Genomic DNA, 23,391 nt, shown 5'->3' with positions numbered 1-23,391 from the left:
TTACTGTCATCTTCAGTTTCTTTCATCAAAGTCTTATAATTTTCTGAATGAAAGTCATTAACCTCTCAGGTTAAATTTATTCCTAGGTATTTTATTCTTTTAGATACTATTGTAAATGAGATTGTTATCTTAATTTCTCTTTCTGATAGTTCATTGTTAGTGTATAATGCACAACAGATTTCTTTATATTAATTTTATATCCTGCAACTTTACTAATTTCAGTGATGAACTCTAGTAGTTTTTTGGTGGTGTCTTTATAATTTTCTACATAAGAATCAGCTCATCTGAAAACAGTGAAAATTTTGTCTTTTCCAATTTGGATTTCTTTTATTTCTTTTTCTTTTTTTGTTTGATTGTTGTGACTGCAATTTCCAATACTACATTGAATAAAAATGGCAAGAGTGGGTATCCTTGTCTTGTTCCTGATCTTAGAGGGAATGCTTTCAGCTTTCCACGATTGAGTATGGTTGTGTGTAAACTTGTCATGTATGGCCTTTATTATGTTGAGGTATGTTCCTTCTATACCCGTTTTCTGGAGAGTTTTTACCATAAATGGATGTTGAACTTTGTCAAAAGCTTTTTCTGCATCTATTGAGATGATCATGTGATTTTTATTCTTCTGTTTGTTAATGTGGTATATCACATAGATTGATTTGTGGATATTGAACCATCCTTGCATCCCTGGAATAAATCCCACTTGATCATGGGGATTGTATTGTTAAATTTGGTTTGCTAATATTTTGTTGAGTATTTTTGCATCTACATTCATCAGTGATATTGGCTTCTAATTTTTTTTGTGTGTGTGTGGTATCTTTGTTTTTTGTATCAGGGTGATGCTGACCTCATGGAATTAGTTTGCAAGTATTGCTTTCCCAGCAATTTTTTGGAATGGTTTGAGAAGGATAGGCATTAATTCTTCTCTAAATGTTTCACAGAATTCACCTGTGAAACCAACTGGTCCTAGAATTTTGTTTGTTGGGAGATTTTAAATTATGGATTCAATTTCACTACTGGTAATTGGTCTATTCATATTTTGTATTTCATTCCAATTCAGTTTTGGGAGATTGTACCTTTCTAGGAATTTGTTCATTTCTTCTAGGTTGTCCATTTTTATTGGCATATAACTTTTTTTTTTTGTGTGGTACATGGGCCTCTCACTGTTGTGACCTCTCCCATTGCAGAGCACAGGCTCCAGATGCACAGGCTCAGTGGCCATGGCTCACAGGCCCAGCTGCTCTGCAGCATGTGGGATCTTCCTGGACCAGGACACGAACCTGTGTCCCCTGCATTGGCAGGCAGACTCTCAACCACTACACCACCAGGGAAGCCTGGCATATAACTTTTTATGGTAATAATTTATGACCCATTGTATTTCTTTGGTGTCAGTTGTAACTTCTTTTTCATTTCTGAACTTATTAATTTGGGCCCTCTCTTTTTTTTTTTTTTATGGATGAGTAGTCTGGTGAAAGGTTTACAATTTTTTTTTCTCTATCTTTTAAAAGAAGCAGCTCTTAGTTTAATTGATTTTTTAAATTGGTTTTTAAGTCTCCATTTTATTTGTTTCTTCTCTGATCTTTATGGTTTCTTTCCTTCTACTAACTTTGGTTTTTGTTTGTTCTTCTTTTTCTAGTTCCTTTAGGTATAAGATAAGGTTGTTTATTTGAGATTTTTCTTGTTGCCTGACATAAGCTAGTATTGCTATAAATGTTCCTCTTAAAATTGCTTTTTCTGGATCATTGTGTTTTCATTTTCATTTGTCTCCAGGTATTTTTTATTTCTTCTTTGATTTCTTCAGTGCATCATTGTTTGTTTAGTAGCATCCTGTTTATCGTTCACATGTTTGTCTTTTTTTTTTTTGCAGTTTTTTTCCTGTAGATGATTTCTGGTCTCATAGCATTGTGGTCAGAAAAGATGTTTGATATAATTTAAATCTTAAATTACTGAGACTTGTTTTGTAGCCTAGCATGTGATCTATCCTGGAGAATGTTTCTTGTGTACTTCAAAAGAATGTGTATTCTGCTGCTTTTGGATAGAATGTTCTCTCTATATCTGTATCTATATCTATATCTATATCTATATCTATGTCTATGTCTATATCTATATCTAGTCCATTTGGTCTAATGTGTCACTTAGGGCCAGTGTTTCCTTGTTGATTTTCTGTCTGGATAATCTGTCCATTGACAGAAATGTGGTGTTAATGCTCCCTACTATTTTTGTGTTACTGTCAATATCTCCTTTTAAGTCCACTAATATTTGCCTTATATATTGAGGTGCTCCTATGTTGGGTGCATATATAATTACAATTGTTATATCTTCTTCTTGGATTGATCCCTTGATCATTATGTAGTGTTCTTCTTTGTCTCCTGTAATAGTCTTTGTTTTAAAGTATATTTTGTCTGATTATAAGTATTGCTACTGTGGCTTTCTTTTCATTTTTATTTGCTTGGAATACCCTTTTTCATTGCCTCACATTTAGTCTGTGTGTTTCTTTAGATCTAAAGTGAGTCTCTTCTTGGCAGCATATATATGGGTCTTGTTTTTGTATCCATTCAATCACTCTATGTCTTCTGCGTAGTGCCTTTAGTCCACTTACATTTAAAGTAACTATTATTAGGAGTCAATATGGCAGAGTATGAGGATGTGGAGTTTGCATCTCCTCACAGGTGCTGTGGGAATGCATCAGAGCAATTCTCACAAAGCACCTACTGGGTGCTGGGGGGGGCCCTCAGACCCCTAAGGGAACAGGAGGTATCCTTGTGTGACCAGGTAGAATGTGACAGGAAGGAACAGGGAAGAAAAGTGGAGGTAGGATGGGACAAGTGTCCCTGAGTGGGGCTGGGGAAGAAGAGAGGTTTCCACACTCAGAGGGGTCCACTGACAGAAAGGGGATCAGCAGGGGCGGAGAGAGGCCCTCAGGGTATAGGGGGATCAGAGGGGAGTAAGGCTGGTGTCTCCCTCACCTGCTCAGGCCCTGGTGAGCCTGCTAGGGTCCTGGGCTTAAGTCAGTCCCCAGAGCCCCCTCCAGCCTAACAGGTCCCTGGCCTGGGCCTCCAAGGACTCCCTCCACTGCACAGGTCCCAGGCCTGAGCCCCACCTCTGCTAAAGCCTTTTCTGCCTGTGCAGAACCCAGTCCTGAGCACAAACCCCACCAAAGCTTCTGAGGGCCACATGGATCCTGACAGCCTGAGTGCTGCCCCTGACAGGGCCTGCTTTGGTCATGCGGATCCAGGCCAGCCAAGTGCCATGCTCCCAAGACCTCCTAAGACTGCACTGGTCCCTGTGGGCATACCCATGGAGATCTGTTCCCCAGCTGGCCTGTGCAGGCATGGGTGCACCAGGCCAGCTTCAGGAGTAGACACATGAGAGGAGCATGCGCAGAGATGGGGCTGACACAGCAGGTACAGAGACCTACCTAGAGGTCTTGGAGTGCCTACTGGGGAGGCCAGGATTGGCTATAGCTCACTTTGGAGGAAGGACACAAATAGTGGAGACATCAGGGAAGTTTTTATTTTTTTTTACTTATTTTATTGTTTTATTTTTTATCATTTAATTTTATTTTTCACTTTATGTATTTATGTATTTTTTTATCTTATTTTTAATTTTTTTGCTGCAGTGGATCTGTTTTGTTTTCTTGTTGTTTCATTTTTATTTAGTTTTTCTAATGTATTTTTTATTTTTCTAATTTTATTCTATTTTTTATTCTTTGTGATTGTTGTCCTCTTTTTTGTTTGTTGTCTCTCTTTTTACTTTTTTGCCATGCCATTGCAGCTTGCGAGGTCTTGGTTCCCAGGCCGGGGGTCAGGCCTGAGCACCTGTGGTGGAAGTGCTGAGTCCAAGCCACTGGACTAACAGAGAATCTCAGACACCAGGGAATATTAATCAGTGTGAGCTCTCCCAGAGGTTCTCAGTTTGGCACCAAGACCCAGCTCCACCCAATTGCTTGCAAACTCCAGTGCTGAAGGCCTCAGGCCAAACAGCCTGGAAGACAGGAACACAACCTAAACCATTTAAAACAATGAGATGACAAAAATATATGTTACAGACAAAGCAGCAAGGTAAAAACCTACAAGAACAAATAAATGAAGAGTAAATAGGCAACCTACCTGAAAAAGAAATCAAAGTAATGATAGTAAAGATGATCCAAAATCTCAGAAATAGAAGGAGGCACGGATTGAGAAAATACAAGAAATGTTTAACAAGGAAATAGAAGAACTAAAGAACAAACATGCAGAGATGAACAACATAACAACTGAAATGAAAACTACACTAGAAGGAATCAATAGCAGAATAACTGAGGCAGATAAATGAATAGGGAGCTGGAACACAGAATGGTGAAAATACCTGCTGAGGAGCAGAATAAAGAAAAAAATAATGAAAAGAAATGTAGACAGTCTCAGAGACATCTGGGACAACATTAAATTCACCAACATTCAAATTATTGGGGTCCCAGAAGAAGAAGAGAAAGAGAAACGTTCTGAGAAAATATTTGAAGAGATTATAGTCAAAAACCTCCCTAACATGGGAAAGGAAATAGCCACCCAAGTCCAGGAAGTGCAGAGAGTCCCACTCAGGATAAATCCAAGGAGAAACATGCCAAGACATATACTAATCAAACTGACAAAAATTAAATCCAAAGAAAAATATTAAAAGCAGCAAGGGGAAAACAAAAAAATAACACACCAGGGAATCCCCATAAGATTATCTGCAGATTTTTCAGCAGAAACTCTGCAGGCCAGAGGGAGTGGCAGGATATATTTAAAGTGATGAAAGGGAAAAATCTACAACTAAAATTACTTTACCAAACAAGGATCTCATTCAGATTTTATGGAGAAATAAAAATTTTACAGACCAGCAAAAGTTAAGAGAATTTAGCACCACCAAACCAGCTTTACAGCAAATGCTAAAGGAAATTCTCTAGGTGAAAAAAACACAAGAGAAGAAAAAAACCTACAAAAACAAACCCAAAACAATTAACAAAATGGCAATAGGAACATACATATTGATAATTACTTTAAATGTAAATGGATAAAATGCTCCAACAAAAGCCACAGACAGGCTGAATGGATACAAAAACAAGACCTGTATATATGCTGTCTAAAGAGACCTATTTGAGACCTAGGGACACATACAGACTGAAAGTGAGGGGATGAAAAAAGATATTCCATGCAAATGGAAATCAAAAGAAAGCTGGAGTAGCAATACTCATATAAGACAAAACAGACTTTAAAACAAAGCCTGTTACAAGAGACAAGGAAGGACACTACATAATGATCAAGGGATCAATCCAAGAAAAATATATAACAATTGTAAATATTTATGCACCCAACATAGGAGCACTTGAATACATAAGGCAAATGTTTACAGCTGTAAAAGTGAAATCAACAGTAACACAATTGTATTAGGGGACTTTAACACCCCACTTAGACCACTGGACAGATCATCCAGACAGAAAATTGATAAGGAAATAGCAGCTTTAAATGACACAATAGACCAGTTAGACTCAATTGACATTTATAGGACATTCTATCCAAAAGCAGCAGAATACACTTTCTTCTCAAGTTCACACGGAACGTTGTCCAGGATAGATCACATCTTGGGTCAGAAATCAAGCCTTGGCAAATTTAAGAATACTGAAATCATATCAAGCATTTTTTTCCAAGCACAGCACTATGAGATTAGAAATCAATTACAGGAAAAAAACTGTAAAAAATACAAATACATGGAAGTTAAACAATATGCTATTAAATAACCAAGTTATCACTAAAGAAATCAAAGAAGAAATTAAAAAATACATAAAAACAAATGACAAGGAAACCATGATGAGCCAAAACCTATTGGATGCAGATAAAGCAGCTCTAAGTGGGAAGTTTATAACACTACAATTCTACCTCAAGAAACAGAAAAATCTCAAATAAACAAACTAATCTTACACCTAAAGCAACTAGAGAAGGAACAACAACAATAAAAAAATCCCCAAAGTGAGTAGAAGGAAAGAAAGCATAAAAATCAGAGCAGAAAAAATGAAATAGAAACAAAGAAAACAATAACAAAAATCAATGAAACAAAAAGCTGGTTCTTTGAGAAGATAAATGAAATTGATAAACCTTTAGCCAGACTCATCAGGAAAAAAATGGAGAGGATTCAAATCAATAAAATTAGAAATGAGAAAGGAGAAATTACAACAGACACCACAGATACAGGGATCATAAGAGACAACCATAAAAAACTATATGTCGAGAGAATGCACAACCTGGAAGAATGGACAAATTCTTAGAAAGGTAAAATCTTCCACGACTGAAACAGGAAGAAATAGAAAATATAAACAGATGAATCACAAGTAATAAAATCGAAATTGTCATTAAAAATCTTCAAACAAACAAAATTCCAGGACCAGATGGCCTCATAGGCAAATTCTATCAAATATTTAGAGAAGAGTTAACACCCATCCTTCTCAAATTCTTCCCAAAAATTGCAGAGGAAGGAACACTCCCAAGCTCATTCTATGAGGCCACCATCACCCTAATACAAAAGCCACCCAAAGACATCACAAAAAGAAAATTATAGGCCAACATCACTGATGAACATAGATGTAAAAGTCCTCAACAAAATACTAGCAAACAGAATCCAACAACACAGTAAAAGAATCATACACCATGATCAAGTGGGATTTTTTCCAGGGGTTCAAGGATTCTTCAATAAATGCAAATCAATCAGTGTGGTACTCTATATCAACAAATTGAAGAATAAAGACCATATGATCACCTCAATAGATGCAGAAAAAGTTTTTGATGAAATTCAACACTGATTTATGATAAAAACTCTTTAGAAAGTGGGCATAGAGGGAAACTACCTCAACATAATAAAGGCTATATATGACAAACCCACAGCAAACATAATTCTTTTTTTTTTTTTCCTGCGGTACGCAGGCCTCTCACTGTTGTGGCCTCTCCTGTTGCAGAGCACAGGCTCTGGACATGCAGGTTCAGCGGCCATGGTTCACAGGCCTAGCCGCTCCGCGGCATGTGGGACCTTCCCGTATTGGGGCATGAACCCGTGTCCCCTGCATCGGCAGGTGGACTCTCAACCACTGTGCCACCAGGGAAGCCCAGAAACATAATTCTTAATGGTGAAAGACTGAAAGCATTTCCTCTAAAATCAGGAAAAAAAACAAGGATGTCCACTCTTACTACTATTCAACATAGTTTTGGAAATCCTAGCCATGACAATAAGAGAAGAAAAAGAAATAAAAGGAATCCAAATTAGAAACAAAGAAGTAAAACTGTCACTATTTGCAGATGACATGATCCTTTATGTAGAAAATCCTAAATTACTAGAGCTGATCAATGAATTTGGTAAAGTTGCAGGATACAAAATTAATACAAAGTAAGCTCTTGCAGTCCTATACACTAACAATGAAAGATCAGAAAGAGAAATCAAGGAAACAGTCCCATATACCACTGTACCAAAAAGAATCAAATACCTAGGAATAAACCTACCTAAGGTGACAAAAGACCTGTACTCCGAATACTACACAACACTGATGAAAGAAATCAAAGATGACACAAACAGATGAAAAGATATACCATGTTCTTTTATTGGAAGAATCAATACTGTGAAAATGCAAATCTACCCACAGCAATCTACACATTCAATGCAATCCCTATCAAATTACCAATGGCATTTTTCACAGAATTAGAACAAAAAACTTTACAGTTTGTGTGGAAACACAAAAGACCCCGAATAGCCAAAGCAGTCTTGAGAAAGAAAAATGGAGCTGAAGGAATCAGGTTCCCTGACTTCAGACTATACTACAAAGCTACAGTCATCAAAACAGTATTGTACTGGCACAAAAACAGAAATATAGATCAATGGAACAGGATAGAAAGCCTGGAGTTAAACACACACTCATATGGTCACCTTATCTTTGACAAAGGAGGCAAGAATATACAATGGAGAAAAGATAGTCTCTTCAATAAGTGAAGCTGGGAAAACTGGACAGCTACATGTAAAAGAATAAAATTAGAACACTCCCTAACACTGTACCGAAAAATAAACCCAAAATGGATTAAAGACCTAAATGTAATACCAGACACTATAAAACTCTTAGAGGAAAACACAGGAAGAACACTCTTTGACAAAAATCACAACAGATCTTTTTTGACCCACCTCCTAGAGTAATGAAAAAAAAAACCAAAAATAAACAAACAGGACCCAATTAAATGGAAAAGCTTTTGCACAGCAAAGGAAATCATAAACAAAATGAAAAGACAAACCACAGAATAAGAGAAAATATTTGCAAACAATGGATTTGCAATCAAGGGATTTGTCTCCAAAATTTACAAACAGCTCATGCAGCTCAATATTCAAAAAACAAACAACCCAATCAAAAAGTGGGCAGAAGACTTAAATAGACATTTCTCCAAGAAGACATACTGATGATCAAGAGGCACATGAAAAGATATTCAACATCACTAATTATTAGAGAAATGCAAATCAAAACTACAAGAGGTATCACCTCACACTGGTCAGAATGGCCATCATCAAAAAATCTAAAAACAATAAATACTGGAGAGGGTGTGGAGAGAAGGGAACCCTCTTGCACTGTTGGTGGGAATGTAAACTGATTCAGCCACTATGGAGAACGGTATGGAGCTTCCTTAAAAAACTAAAAATAGAACTACCATATGACCCCTTAATGTCACTACTGGACATATACTCTGAGAAAACCATAATTCAAAAAGACACATGCACCCCAATGTTCATTTCATCAGTATTTACAATAACCAGGACATGGAAGCAACTTAAATGTCCAAAGAGAGATGAATTGATAAAGAATATGTGGTATATATCCACAATGGAATATTACTCAGCCATTAATGGAACAAAATTGGGTCATTTGTAAAGGTGTGGATGGACATAGAGACTGTCACACAGAGTAAAGTAAGTCAGAAAGAGAAAAACAAATATTGTATATTAACACATATATCTGGAATCTAGAAAAATAGTACAGATGAACCTATTTACAAAGCAGAAATAGAGACACAGATGTAGAGAACAAACGTGTGGACACAAAGTGGGCGAAGGAGGGGTAGGGTGAATTGGGAGATTGGGATTGACATATATACACTGCTATGTATGGCATAGATAACTAGTGAGAGCCTGCTGTATAGCATGGGGAACTCTACTCGATACTCTGTGGTGACCTAGATGGGAGGGAAATCCAGAAAGGAAGGGATATGTGTATACATATGGCTGATTCATTTCACTGTACAGCAGAAACTAGCACAACATTTTGAAGCAACTATACCCAAAAAATTTAAAAAAATAAAGTAATTATTATTATTTTAAAAATTCCCCACCCCTGAAGGGTAAGGGGAGGGAGGGACTGCTGACTTGGCACACCAGCTTGTCCTGACTCCCACACTTCACATACTCTGCTGCAGTCTGCAGCTGTGCCAGCCCCCTCACTTGCCTAAAGTAATTATTGATAGGCATGTACTTAGTATAATTTGAGTGCTGTGTCCCTGCCAAGCTAGCTTCTTGGACTTGTGCTGACAGGTTGGTGGATGTGACCAGGCCCCAGCACTAAAAATCTATAGGGAGGATTCTGAAATGGTGCTTGCCAGCACCAGTGTCCTCATGGTAGAACAATTTCCCCAAAGTAGGTGTTGCCTGCATCTATGTCACCAGGATGAGTTCCAGTTGCCTCCTGTCTCTTTAAGAGGGTCTCTAAGATAAGCAAGTGTGAAAGGACTCAGGTTCCTTTCAAATTACTGCTTCTGCCGTGGGTCTTGGAACATGTAAGATTTTTTGTGCATGCTTTAAGACTGGAGATTCTGTTTCCTACAGCTCTCTGGTTCTCCTTCAGTAAGCCCTGCTGGCCTTCAAAACCAAAGTTTGGGGGGTCTCACCTTCTCATTGAAGGATTCCCCAGGCTGGGGAGCCTGATGTAGGACTCAGACCCCTCACTCTTTGGGGATAATCTCTGCAATTGTGATTATCCTCCTGTATGTGAGTAGTCTACTTGGGGGTGTGAATCTTGAATATATCATGTCTCTGCCTCTCCTACACTTCTCATTGTGGTTCCCTTTTTATATCTTTAGTGGTAGAAGATGTTTTCTGCTAGTCTTCAGGTCATTCTCATTGATAGTTTCTTTGTAAATAGTTTTAATTTTAGTGTGCCCTTGGGAGGAGGTGATCTCAGAGTCTTCCTAATCAGCCATGTTGGCCACCTCCCTCTGACCTTATTGTTCATGTATAATTGATGGTGATGACCACTGTCAATAGAACCATTATATTAAAAAACACTTTTCCCTCTTTTAGTTTGGAGAAATACAGCAGATGCGCAGGAAATGATTTAAAGGCTTCAATTCTTTAATTTTTAATCATGTGGTTGAGTGATACATAAGTTTTGATAAGAATAAACATTTGAAAACTATAGCCAATTTTGATATTAAAAGGTTTAGGCAATACAGATTAATTTTGAAATATTGTATGTAGGAAAAACTGAGTAATTAGTAATTATCACTGAGTTACATTGAGGTATTTAGTCCACAAAATATTGAAAAAAATATAATGTCTGGCAAGAAAAGACACTTCACAATTTGTCTCAGGTAGACACTCCAACAAAAGTTAATTTTGATTTCCTGCTTAGCTTTTAGAAGATTGATCTCTTTCATTGAAGTCCAGGATATGCTCTACTATGACTTTGAAACTCTTTCCTTAGAGAATATTTACCTAAGCATTAGGGTATCAAAGAAACTAGGAAATAGTAACTTCTAGCTAGAGAGATAAACTTTTGAGTGGGATCACATTCTGATTATACTAATTTGATTTTGGTATTGCATATATATTTCAAGAACACCAAGAAAGTGAAATCTAAGTGTACAAACAGGTACCATTGCCTCAACATGGCCCTTCTCATAAGGGCGATTGTGCTAACCCATTAGGGACTCTCATGTTATCCAATACAAAGTCACAACCATCATGAAGTGTGGTCCAAGAGAGAAGAGCAAGGTCTCTTGTGATGATTAGGAAATAATATTAAAATAAAATGTTGGAATAAATGAGCATTTCTCTAAGTAGAAACAGTGAAGTCCTTGAGAATAAATCTTTAAAGGGCTTGGAGTTCTAGGAAATTGAAGTATAGTTGACTTACAATATTGTGTTAGTTTCAGGTGTATGGCAAAGTGATTCAATTATATATATTTTTAGATATATATAACACATTTTTAGATGCTTTTCCACTATAGGTTATAAGATATCAAATATAATTCTCTGTGCTATAAAGTAAATCCTTATTGTTTATCTAGTTTATATATAATGGTGTGTATCTGTTAATCCCATACTTTTTTTTTTACATATTGTGTGATTCCATTTATGTAAAATTCTATAAAATGCAAACTAAACCATAGTGACAGAAATCAGATCAGTGTTTGCTTGGGAATAATAGGGTGATGGATTGGGGAGGGATGGGAAGAATGGATTTCAAAAAGGCATGAGGGAAATTTTGTAGTGATGGATATGATCATTATCTTGATTGTGGTTATGGCTTTACAGGTATATATATATGTCAAAACTTATCAAATTAAATACTTCATATAGGTACATAGGTACATTTCATTGTAAATCAATTATACCCCAATAAAGCTATTTTTAAAATTACATATGTGGTGATACTATAAAATGGTACAGCCATTTTTGACAGTTGGGCAGTTGCTCAAAAAGCTAAACGTGGATATCGTCTAACCCAGCAATTTCACTGCTACATAACTGTCCAAAAGAAATAAAAACACGTTCCACACAAAGAATGCTCCAAGAGCAGCATTATTCAAAATATCCAAAAATCAGAAGCAACTCAGATGTCCATCAACTGATCAATGGATAAATAAATATGCTATATCCATACAATGGAATATTATTCAGCCATAAAAAGGAATCAAGTATTGATAGATGCTATGACATGAATGAACCTCAAAATATTTATGCTAAGTGAAAGAGCCATCATAGAACACCACATATTATATGACCCCATTGATACAGAAATTCCAGAATAGGAAATTCTAGAGAGATTGAAAATAGATGAGCAGTGGACTAAGCCTAAGTGTAGGGGAGAATGGGAAGTGACTGCTTATGGGTACAAGTTTTCTGTTGGGGATGATGAAAACTTCTAAAATTAGATTACATGATGATTTCACAACTCTATAAATATACTAAAAAACATTGAATCATATGCTTTAACATGTGAAGTTTATGGTATGCAAATTATATCTCAAAAAAACTGTGAAAAATTACATATATGGCTGGCATTCTATTTCTGTTGGACAGTTCTGTTTCAGAGAAACACAGCTTGATGCAAAATATGGGCCAAAGGTAAATAGGAGGACATAGTGGTACTCATTATATGCCTTCCCTGCATATGTTAAGTGTTCTATGAATATTTACTCATTGTTAACATAGGACAAATGCTGCAGGCAATAAAAATATATTAGAGGTAATTTTTTGACCCCAGGATTTTTTAAAACTATCATGTGTAAAAGATTTTAAATACTCCATTAACATTTAATAAGCAATAATTAAATTCTCTAATATCGGCTTGAATATACAAATTACATTCAAGTTTTGGATAGTTTTTAAGGATTTTTCTGTAATCGCTAAGGAGGCTATCCCCAACTCTAGCCTCCCCCCCCCCCAATCTACATCAGAGTTGCCTTTCCATCTTGCAGATTGCTGCCTTGGAAAAATTCAGACAGAAGCAAGTTTTCTAATCAAGTGCCACCTACTGGTGTGTCAGTATTTGGCTATATCAAATCTTAAATCCACGAAACGAATTTTACTAAGTTTGATGCCAGAATCAAACAACTTTATAGGTCATAAGCTAAAAGCATGATGTCTATGTGAGTTTTGGGCATGATGGTGGCTGGTAGTTTATTTTTTCCAAAGGGGTGGAACTGTCTTCCACTTCTTCAAAAGAAATGATGATGCTAAAATATCCCACATAGAAAATAGAGATGAAAGCTTTGATAAACATAATGGTCCCCCACACAAAGATGTCTAAGCCCTAATTCTTAAAACCTATGAGCATATTATGTAACATGTCAAATGGGACATTGCCGGTGTAATTAAGGTTGCAAACTTTAAAATAGAGATTGTTCTGTTTGATCTGGTGAGCCCAGTCTAATCACATGAGCCTTTACAAACAGAGAACTTTCTCCAGTAGGAGGCAAGAGAGCTGAGGCAGAGAGGTGAGACAGACTCGAAGCATGAGGACTCAATGCATCATTGCTGGCTTTGAAGATGTAGAAGCAATGTGACAAGGAAAATTTAAGGAGCTGAGAGGGGCTCCAGGCTGACAGCCAGATAGGAAACTAGCCCTCAACCATACAACGACAAGGAACGGTATTTCACTAACAACCAAGGTGAACGTACAAGTGGATTCTTCCCCAGAGTCTCCAGAAAGGAATAAAGCCCTGCTCACATCTTGATTTTGACATTTTGAGATCTGAAGGTGAGTACCTTGCCAAGCCCACCAGACTTCTTTTTTTTTTTTAAATAAATTTATTTATTTATTTATTTTTCACTGCATTGGGTCTTCGTTGCTGCGCCGGCTTTCTCTAGTTGCAGAGAGCGGGGGCTACTCTTCGTTGAGGTGCATGGACTTCTCATTGCGGTGGCTTCTCTTGTTGCAGAGCACGGGCTCTAGGCATGCAGGCTTCAGTAGTTGTGGCACATGGGTTTAGTTGCTCCACGGCATGTGGGATCTTCCCAGAACAGGGCTCGAACCCATGTCCCCTGCATTGGCAGGCAGATTCTGTTTTTTTTTTTTCTTTAACATCTTTATTGGAGTATAATTGCTTTACAATGGTGTGTTAGTTTATGCTTTATAACAAAGTGAATCAGTTATACATATACATATGTTCCCATATCTCTTCCCTCTTGCGTCTCCCTCCGTCCCACCCTCCCTGTCCCACCCCTCCAGGCGGTCACAAAGCACCAAGCTGATCTCCCTGTGCTATGCGGCTGCTTCCCACTAGCTATCTATTTTACTTTTGGTAGTGTATATATGTCAATGCCACTCTCTTACTTTGTCACAGCTTACCCTTCCCCCACCCCATATCCTCAAGTCCATTCTCTAGTAGGTCTGTGTCTTTATTACTGTCTTACCTCTAGGTTCATCATGACATTTTTTTTCTTAGATTCCATATATATGTGTTAGCATATGGTATTTGTCTTTCTCTTTCTGACTTATTTCACTCTGTATGACAGACTCTAGGTCCATCCACCTCACTACAAATAACTCAATTTCGTTTCTTTTTATGGATGAGTAATATTCCATTGTATATATGTACCACATCTTCTTTATCCACTCATCTGATGATGGACACTTAGGTTGATTCCATCTCCTGCCTATTATAAATAGAGCTGAAATGAACATTTTGGTACATGATTCTTTTTGAATTATGGTTTTCTTAGAGTATATGCCCAGTAGTGGGATTGCTGGGTCATATGGTAGTTCTATTTGTAGTGTTTTTTTTTTGCGGTATGCGGGACTCTCACTGTTGTGGCCTCTCCCATTGAGGAGCACAGGCTCTGGACGTGCAGGCTCAGTGGCCATGGCTCACGGGCCTAGCCGCTCCATGGCATGTGGGATCTTCCCGGACCGGGACATGAACCCGTGTCCCCTGCATTGGAAAGCGGACTCTCAACCACTGTGCCACCAGGGAAGCCCTACTGGTAGTTTTTTAAGGAGGCTCCATACTGTTCTCCATAGTGGCTGTACCAATTCACATTCCCACCAGCAGTGCAACAGCATTACCTTTTGTCCACACCCTCTCCAGCATTTATTGTTTCCAGATTTTTTGATGATGGCCATTCTGACCGGTGTGAGATGATATCTCAATGTAGTTTTGATTTGCATTTCTCTAATGATTAATGATGTTGAGCATTCTTTCATGTGTTTGTTGGCAATCTGTATATCTTCTTTGGAGAAATGTCTATTTAGGTCTTCTGCCCATTTTTGGATTGAGTTGTTTGTTTTTTTGTTATTGAGCTGCATGAGCTGCTTGTAAATTTTGGAGATGAATCCTCTGTCAGTTGCTTCATTTGCAAATATTTTCCCCCATTCTGAGGACTGTCTTTTGGTCTTGTTTATGGTTTCCTTTGCTGTGCAAAAGCTTTGAAGTTTCATTAGGTCCCATTTGTTTAGTTTTGTTTTTATTTCCATTTCTCTAGGAGGTGGGTCAAGAAGGATCTTGCTGTGATTTATGTCATAGAGTGTTCTGCCTATGTTTTCCTCTAAGAGTTTGATAGTTTCTGGCCTTACATTTAGGTCTTTAATCCATTTTGAGCTTATATTTTTGTATGGTGTTAGGGAGTGTTCTAATTTCATTCTTTTCCATGTAGCTGTCCAGTTTTCCCAGTACCACTTATTGAAGAGGCTGTCCTTTCTCCACTGTACATTTCTGCCCCCTTTATCAAAGATAAGGTGACCATATGTGTGTGGGTTTATTTCTGGGCTTTCTATCCTGTTCCATTGATCTATATTTCTGTTTTTGTGCCAGTACCATATTGTCTTGATTACTGTAACTTTGTAGTATAGTCTGAAGGCAGGGAGCCTGATTCTTCCTGCTCCACTTTTCATTCTCAAGATTGCTTTCGCTATTCGGGGTCTTTTGTGTTTCCATACAAATTGTGAAATTTTTTGTTCTAGTTCTGTGAAAAATGCCAGTGGTAGTTTGATAGGGATTTCATAGAATCTGTAGATTGCTTTGGGTAGTAAAATCATTTTCACAATGTTGATTCTTCCAATCCAAGAACATGGTATATCTCTCCACCTATTTGTATCACTTTTAATTTCTTTCATCAGTGTCTTATAATTTTCTGCATACAGGTCTTTTGTCTCCTTAGGTAGGTTTATTCCTAGGTATTTTATTCTTTTTGTTGCAATGGTAAATGGGAGTGTTTCCTTAATTTCTCTTTCAGATTTTTCATCATTAGTGTATAGGAATGCAAGAGATTTCTGTGCATCAATTTTGTATCCTGCAACTTTACCAAATTCATTGATGAGCTCTAATAGTTTTCTGGTGGCATCTTTAGGATTCTCTATGTATAGTATCATGTCATCTGGAAACTGTGACAGTTTTACTTCTTCTTTTACAATTTGTATTCCTTTTGTTTCTTTTTCTTCCCTGATTGCCGTGGCTAGGACTTCCAAAACTATGTTGAATAATAGTGGTGAGAGTGCATATCCTTGTCTTGTTCCTCATCTTAGAGGAAATGCTTTCAGTTTTTCACCATTGAGAATGATGTTTGTTGTGGGTTTGTCATATGTGGTGTTTATTATGTTGAGGTAGGTTCCATCTATGCCCACTTTCTGAAGTGTTTTATCCTAAATGGGTGTTGAATTTTGTCAAAAGCTTTTTCTGCATCTATTGAGATGATCATATGGTTTTTCTTCTTCAATTTGTTAATATGGTGTATCACATTGATTTGGGTATATTGAAGAATCCTTGCATTTCTAGTATAAATCCCACTTGATCATGATGTATGATCCTTTTCATGTATTGTTGGATTCTGTTTGCTAGTGTTTTGTTGACCATTTTTGCATCAATATTCATCAGTGATACTGGTCTGTAATTTTTTTTTGTAGTATCTTTGTCTGGTTTTGGTATCATGGTTATGGTGGCCTCATAGAATGAGTGAGGGAGTTTTTCTTCCTCTGAAATTTTTTGGAAGAGTTTTAGAAGGATGGGTGTTAGCTCTTTTCTAAATGTTTGATAGAATTCACCTGTGAAGCCATCTGGCCCTGGACTTTTGTTTGTTGCAAGACTTTTAGTCACAGTTTCAATTTCATTACTTGTGATTCTTCTGTTCATATATTCTATTTCTTCCTGGTTCACTCTTGGAAGGTTATACCTTTCTAACAATTTGTCCATTTCTTTCAGGTTGTCCATTTAATTGGCATATTGGTTTGTAGTAATTGGTTTGTAGTAATTGTAGTAATTTAACCACAGATGCAAATTGGTTTGTAGTAATTGTAATTGGTTTGTAGTAATCGCTTATAATCCTCTGTATTTCTGCAGTGTCAGTTGTGATTTCCCCTTTTTCATTTCTAATTTTATTGACTTGAGTCTTATCCCTTTTTTTTGTGATGAGGCTGGCTAATGGTTTATCTATTTTGTTTATCTTCTCAAAGAACCAGCTTTTAGTTTTATTGATTTTTGCTATCGTTTCCTTCATTTCTTTTTCATTTATTTGTGGTCTGATCTTTATCATTTCTTTCCTTCTGCTAACTTTGGGGATTTTTTGTTCTTTGTTCTCTAACTGCTTTAGGTGCAAGGTTAGGTTGTTTGTTTGAGATGTTTCCTGTTTCTTAAGGTAGGATTGTATTGCTATAAACTTCCCACTTAGAACTGCTTTTGCCGCATCCCATAGGTTTTGGGTCGTCGTGTCCCCATTGTCATTTGTTTCTAGGTATTTTTTGATTTCCTCTTTGATTTCTTCAGTGATCACTTGGTTATTAAGTAGTGTATTGTTTAGTCTCCATGTGTTTGTATTTTTTACAGATCTTTACCTGTAATTGATATCTAGTCTCATAGTGCTGTAGTCAGAAAAGATACTTGATATGATTTCAATTTTCTTAAATTTACCAAGGCTTGATTTGTGACCCAAGATATGATCTATCCTGGAGAATGTTCCATGAGCACTTGAGAAAAATGTGTATTCTGTTGTTTTTGGATGGAATGTCCTATAAATATCAATTAAGTCCACCTTGTTTAATGTATCATTTAAAACTTGTGTTTCCTTACTTATTTTCATTTTGGATGATCTGTCCATTGGTGAAAGTGGGGTGTTAAAGTCCCCTACTATGATTGTGTTACTGTCGATTTCCCCTTTTATGGCTGTTAGTATTTGCCTTATGTATTGAGATGCTCCTATGTTGGGTGCAGAAATATTTACAATTGTTATATCTTCTTCTTGGATCGATCCCTTGATCATTATGAAGTGTCCTTCTTTGTCTCTTCTAATAATCTTTATTTTAAAGTCTATTTTGTCTGATATGAGAATTGCTACTCCAGCTTTCTTTTGATTTCCATTTGCATGGAATATCTTTTGCCATTCCCTCACTTTAAGTCTGTATGTGTCCCTAGGTCTGAAGTGGGTCTCTTGTAGACAGCATATATATGGGTCTTGTTTTTGTATCCATTCAGCCACCCTGTGTCTGTTGGTGGGAGCATTTAATCCATTTACATTTAAGGTAATTATCAATATGTATGTTCCTATTACTATTTTCTTAATTGTTTTGGGTTTGTTATTGTAGGTCTTTTCCTTCTCTTGTGTTTCTTGCCTAGAGAAGTTCCTTTAGCATTTGTTGTAAAGCTGTTTTGGTGGTGCTGAACTCTCTCAGCTTTTGCTTGTCTGTAAAGGTCTTCATTTCTCCATCAAATCTGAATGAGATCTTTGCTGGGAAGAGTAATCTTGGTTGCAGGTTTTTCTCCTTCATCACTTTAAATATGTCCTGTCACTCCCTTCTGGCTTGCAGAGTTTCTGCTGAAAGATCAGCTGTTAACCTTATGGGGATTCCCTTGTGTGTTATGTGTTGCTTTTCCTTTGCTGCTTTTAATATGCTTTCTTTGTATTTAATTTTTGACAGCTTGATTAGTATGTGTCTTGGCGTATTTCTCCTTGGATTTATCCTGTATGGGACTCTCTGTGCTTCCTGGACTTGATTAGCTATTTCCTTTCCCATATTAGGGAAGTTTTCAACTATAATCTCTTCAAATATTTTCTCAGTCCCTTTCTTTTTCTCTTCTTCTTCTGGAACCCCTATAATTTGCATGTTGGTGCGTTTAATGTTGTCCCAGAGGTCTCTGAGACTGTCCTCAGTTCTTTTCATTCTTTTTTCTTTATTCTGCTCTGCAGTAGTTATTTCACTATTTTATCTTCCAGGTCACTTATCCATTCTTCTGCCTCAGTTATTCTGCTATTGATCCCATCTGGAGTATTTTTTCATTTCACTTATTGTGTTGTTCATCATTGTTTGTTTCATCTTTAGTTCTTCTAGTTCCTTTTAAAATGTTTCTTGCATTTTGTCTATTCTATTGCCAAGATTTTGGATCATCTTTACTATCATTATTCTGAATTCTTTTTCAGGTAGACTGCCTATTTCCTCTTCATTTTTTAGGTCTGGTGGGTTTTTATATTGCTCCTTCATCTGCTGTGTGTTTTTCTGTCTTCTCAAATTGCTTGTCTTACTGTGTTTGGCGTCTCCTTTTTGCAGGCTGCAGGTTCATAGTTCCCGTTGTTTTTGGTGTCTGTCCCCAGTGGCTAAGGTTGGTTCAGTGGGTTGTGTAGGCTTCCTGGTGGAGGGGACTAGTGCCTGTGTTCTGCTGGATGAGGCTGGATCTTGTCTCTCTGGTGGGCAGGTCCACATCTGGTGGTGTGTTTTGGGGTGTCTGTGGACTTATTATGATTTTAGGCAGTCTCTCTGATAATGGGTGGGGTTGTGTTCCTGTCTTGCTAGTTGTTTGGCATAGGATGTCCAGCACTGTAATTTGCTGGTCGCTGAGTGAAGCTGGGTGCTGGTGTTGAGATGGAGATCTCTGGGAGATTTTCACCATTTCATATTATGTGGAGCTGGGAGGTCTCTTGTGGACCAATGTCCTGAAGTTGGCTCTCCCACCTCAGAGGCACAGCCCTGACTCCTGGCTGGAGCACCAAGAGCCTTTTATCTACACGGCTCAGAAGAAAAGAGCAAAAGTAGAAATAATGAATTAGTAGAAGTAGAAAGAAAGAAAGAAAGAAAGAAAGAAAGAAAGAAAGAAGGAAAGAAAGAAAGAAAGAATGGAGAGAGGGAGGGAGGACGGAAGGAAGGAAGGAGAGAAGCAAGGAAAAAAGAAAGAAAGAAAGAAGATAAAGTAAAGTAAAATAAAATAAAGTAAGATAAAATATAATAAAGTTATTAAAATAAAAAAGTAATTGTTAAGAGAAAAAAAAACAGACAGATAGAACCCTGGGACAAATGGTGGAAGCAAAACTTTACAGACAACATCTCACACAGAAGCATACACATACACACTCACAAAAAGAGGAAAAGGGGAAAAATTCGTAAATCTTGCTCTCAAAGTCCACCTCCTCAATTTGGGATGATTCATTGTCTAAAGGTGGGCAGGAAGGAAAGAAAGAATGAAGATAAAGTAAAATAAAATAAAGTCATTAAAATAAGAAGTAATTATTAAGAAAAAAGTTTAAAAAAAACCAAAAAAATGGACAGATAGAACCCTTGGACAAATGGTGGAAGCAAAGCTATACAGACAAAATCTCACACAGAAGCATACACATACACACTGACAAAAAGAGGAAAAGGGGAAAAAAATTATAAATCTTGCTCTCAAAGTCCACCTCGTCAATTTGGGATCATTCCTTGTCTATTCCGGTATTCCACAGATGCAGGGTACATCAAGTTGATTGTGGAGCTTTAATCCGCTGCTTCTGAGGCTGCTGGGAGAGATTTCCCTTTCTCTTCTTTGTTCTCACAGCTCACAGGGGCTCAGCTTTGGATTTGGCCCTGCCTCTGCGTGTAGGTCGCTGGAGGGCGTCTGTTCTTCGCTCAGACAGGACGGGGTTAAAGGAGCCGCTGATTCGGGGGCTCTGGCTCACTCAGGCCGGGGGTAGGGAGGGGCACGGAGTGTGGGGCGAGCCTGCGGCGGCAGAGGCCAGCATGACGTTGCACCAGCCTGAGGCGCACCGTGCATTCTCCCGGGGGAGTTTTCCCTGGATCACGGGACCCTGGCAGTGGCGAGCTGCACAGGCTCCCTGGAAGTGGGGTGTGGATAGTGACCTGTGCTCGCACACAGGCTTCTTGGTGGCGGCAGCAGCAGCCTTAGCATCTCATGCCCGTCTCTGGGGTCCACACTTTTAGCCGCGGCTCGCGTCCGTCTGTGGAGCTCCTCTAAGCAGCTTTCCTAATCCCCTCTCCTCGTGCACCAGGAGACAAAGAGGGAAGAAAAAGTCTCTTGCCTCTTCGGCAGGTCCAGACTTTTCCCCGGACTCCCTCTCGTCCAGCCGTGGCGCACTAACCCCCTGAAGGCTGTGTTCACGCCGCCAGCCCCAGTCCTCTCCCTGCGCTTCGACCAAAGCCCGAGCCTCAGCTCCTAGCCCCGCCCGCCCCGGCGGGGGAACAGACAAGCCTCTCGGGCTGGTGAGTGCCGTTCGGCACCGATCCTCTGTGCGGGAATCTCTCTGCTTTGCCCCCCGCAACCCTGTTGCTGTGCTCTCTTCCGCAGCTCCGAAGCTTTTCCCCTCCACCACCCACAGTCTCCACCCGCAAAGGGGCTTCCTAGTGTGTGGAAACCTTTCCTCCTTCACAGCTCCCTCCCACTGGTGCAGGGCCCATTCCTATCCTTTTGTCTCTGTTAATTCTTTTTTCTTTTGCCCTACCCAGGTATGTGGGGGGTTTCTTGCCTTTTGGGAGGTCCGAGGTCTTCTGCCAGCGTTCAGTAGGTGTTCTGTAGGAGTTGTTCCACGTGTAGATGTATTTCTGGTGTATCTGTGGGGAGGAAGGTGATCTCCGCGTCTTACTCTTCCGCCATCTTGCCGGAAGTCCTGTGAAGTGTGTTTTATGGCCCAGTATATGGACTGTCTTGGTGAGTGTTTCATGGGTGATGGAAAAACAAACATGTATTCTGCTGTTCTTGGGTGGAATGATATATGTGTGTGTGTGTGTGTGTGTGTGTGTGTGTGTGTGTGTGTGTATCAATTAGATCCTGGCGTTTGATCATGGAGTTCAGGACTGCTACATCCTTGTTGATTTTTGTTCCAGTAGTTCTGTCAGTTGATAAAACAATACCAACAATTGTCAATAGTAATAAATTTTCTCAGTTTCTCTATCTACTCTATCAAGTTTTGCTTCATGCATTCTGTCATTTGGTTCATATACCTATAGGAATGTTACATCTTCCTTGTGGATTGATTCATGATTATTAAGTAATGTCCCTTGTTGTCTCTAATAAATTTCTTTGCTGTGAAATCTACTTTAGTATACTCCTGATTTTTAAAATTGATTGCATGATATGTGTTTTTCCACTCTTTTGCTTTCAATCTACCTATGTCATTGACTTTAATAAACAGCATATACTTACGATTTTTAATCCACCCTCACAATCTCCCTTTTGAAGGGTGTAATTAGAACTGTTACTTATTGATATGTGCGGGCTTAAGTTAGCCATTTGATTATTTATTTTACATGTGTTTCCTCTGGTTCTCATTTTTCTGTTACTTCTTTCCTGTTTTTCTGTGGGTTATTGGTTTATTATTTAAGATTCTATTTGGATTCATTCGTAATGTTTTTAGTGCATCTCATTGTAGTTTTCTTAGTGGTTGCTGTGAGTATTACAATATACATATGTGCCTTATCACAGTATATTACCACTTGTAGTTAAGTGTGAAAACATTACTTCATTTAGGTCCCTTTATCTTTCCCATTTTAAAATATAATTTTCTAGAGTATCAGTATTATCATTTTTGCTTCAGTTATCACATGTGATTTTAAGATCTTGTGGGTAGAAGGATAATCTATTGTATATACTCATATTTGTGTTCTTTTCATTCTTTCCTCCTTCCTAATGCTCCAGTATTTCTTCTTTTATCATTTACTTCCATTTGAAGAACTTCCTTTAGACATTGTTTAAGGGTAGGTCTGCTAGCAACAAATTCTTTCAGTTTACTTCCATCTAAAAACATGTTCATTGCACTTCATTACTAAAGAATAGTCTTGCCAGATGCACATTCATCAGTTGACAGTCTTTTCTTTCAGCACTTGAAGAAAAAGATCGTGCCATCTCCTTGTGAGTTCCAACGTTTCATATGGTATGTGCTGTCATCTGAACTGGTGTGTTCCCTGCTCCCCCATGGGTAATGAGTCATTTCTTTCTGGCTGCTTTCAGTATTTGTTTTGTTTTTAGTTTTCATAATTTTAAATATGATGTCTTAGTGTGAATATATTAGGATTTATTTAATAGTCACTTGGTTTCTTGAATCTGCACACTTAGGTCTTTTGCCAAATATGGGAAGTTTTCAGATATTTTTTATTTAAATAGTTTTTCAGTCCCATTCTCTCTTTCTGGGACTCTGATAACATAAATGTTAGCTTTTTTATTCTTGTCCTAGAGATTCTTTTTTTATCCCAGTCCTTTTACTCTCTGTTGTTCAGATTTGCTAAGTTCTATTGACCTGTCCTCAAATTATCTGATTCCATTTTCTGTCATATCAACTCTACCATCAACTCACTCCAATGAGTTTTAAATTTTCTAATTTTTAGTTGTATCATTTCCCCCTCACTTGTTGTATACCTTCTTTTTGTTGAAACTTTGTACTTTTTCCTTTGTTTCAAGA

The sequence above is a fragment of the Stenella coeruleoalba genome (genome assembly GCF_951394435.1).
Source record: "Stenella coeruleoalba genome assembly, chromosome: 7".
Taxonomy (NCBI): Eukaryota; Metazoa; Chordata; class Mammalia; order Artiodactyla; family Delphinidae; genus Stenella; species Stenella coeruleoalba.
The sequence above is the reverse complement of the archived record's forward strand: the minus strand, read 5'-3'. Positions refer to the sequence as shown.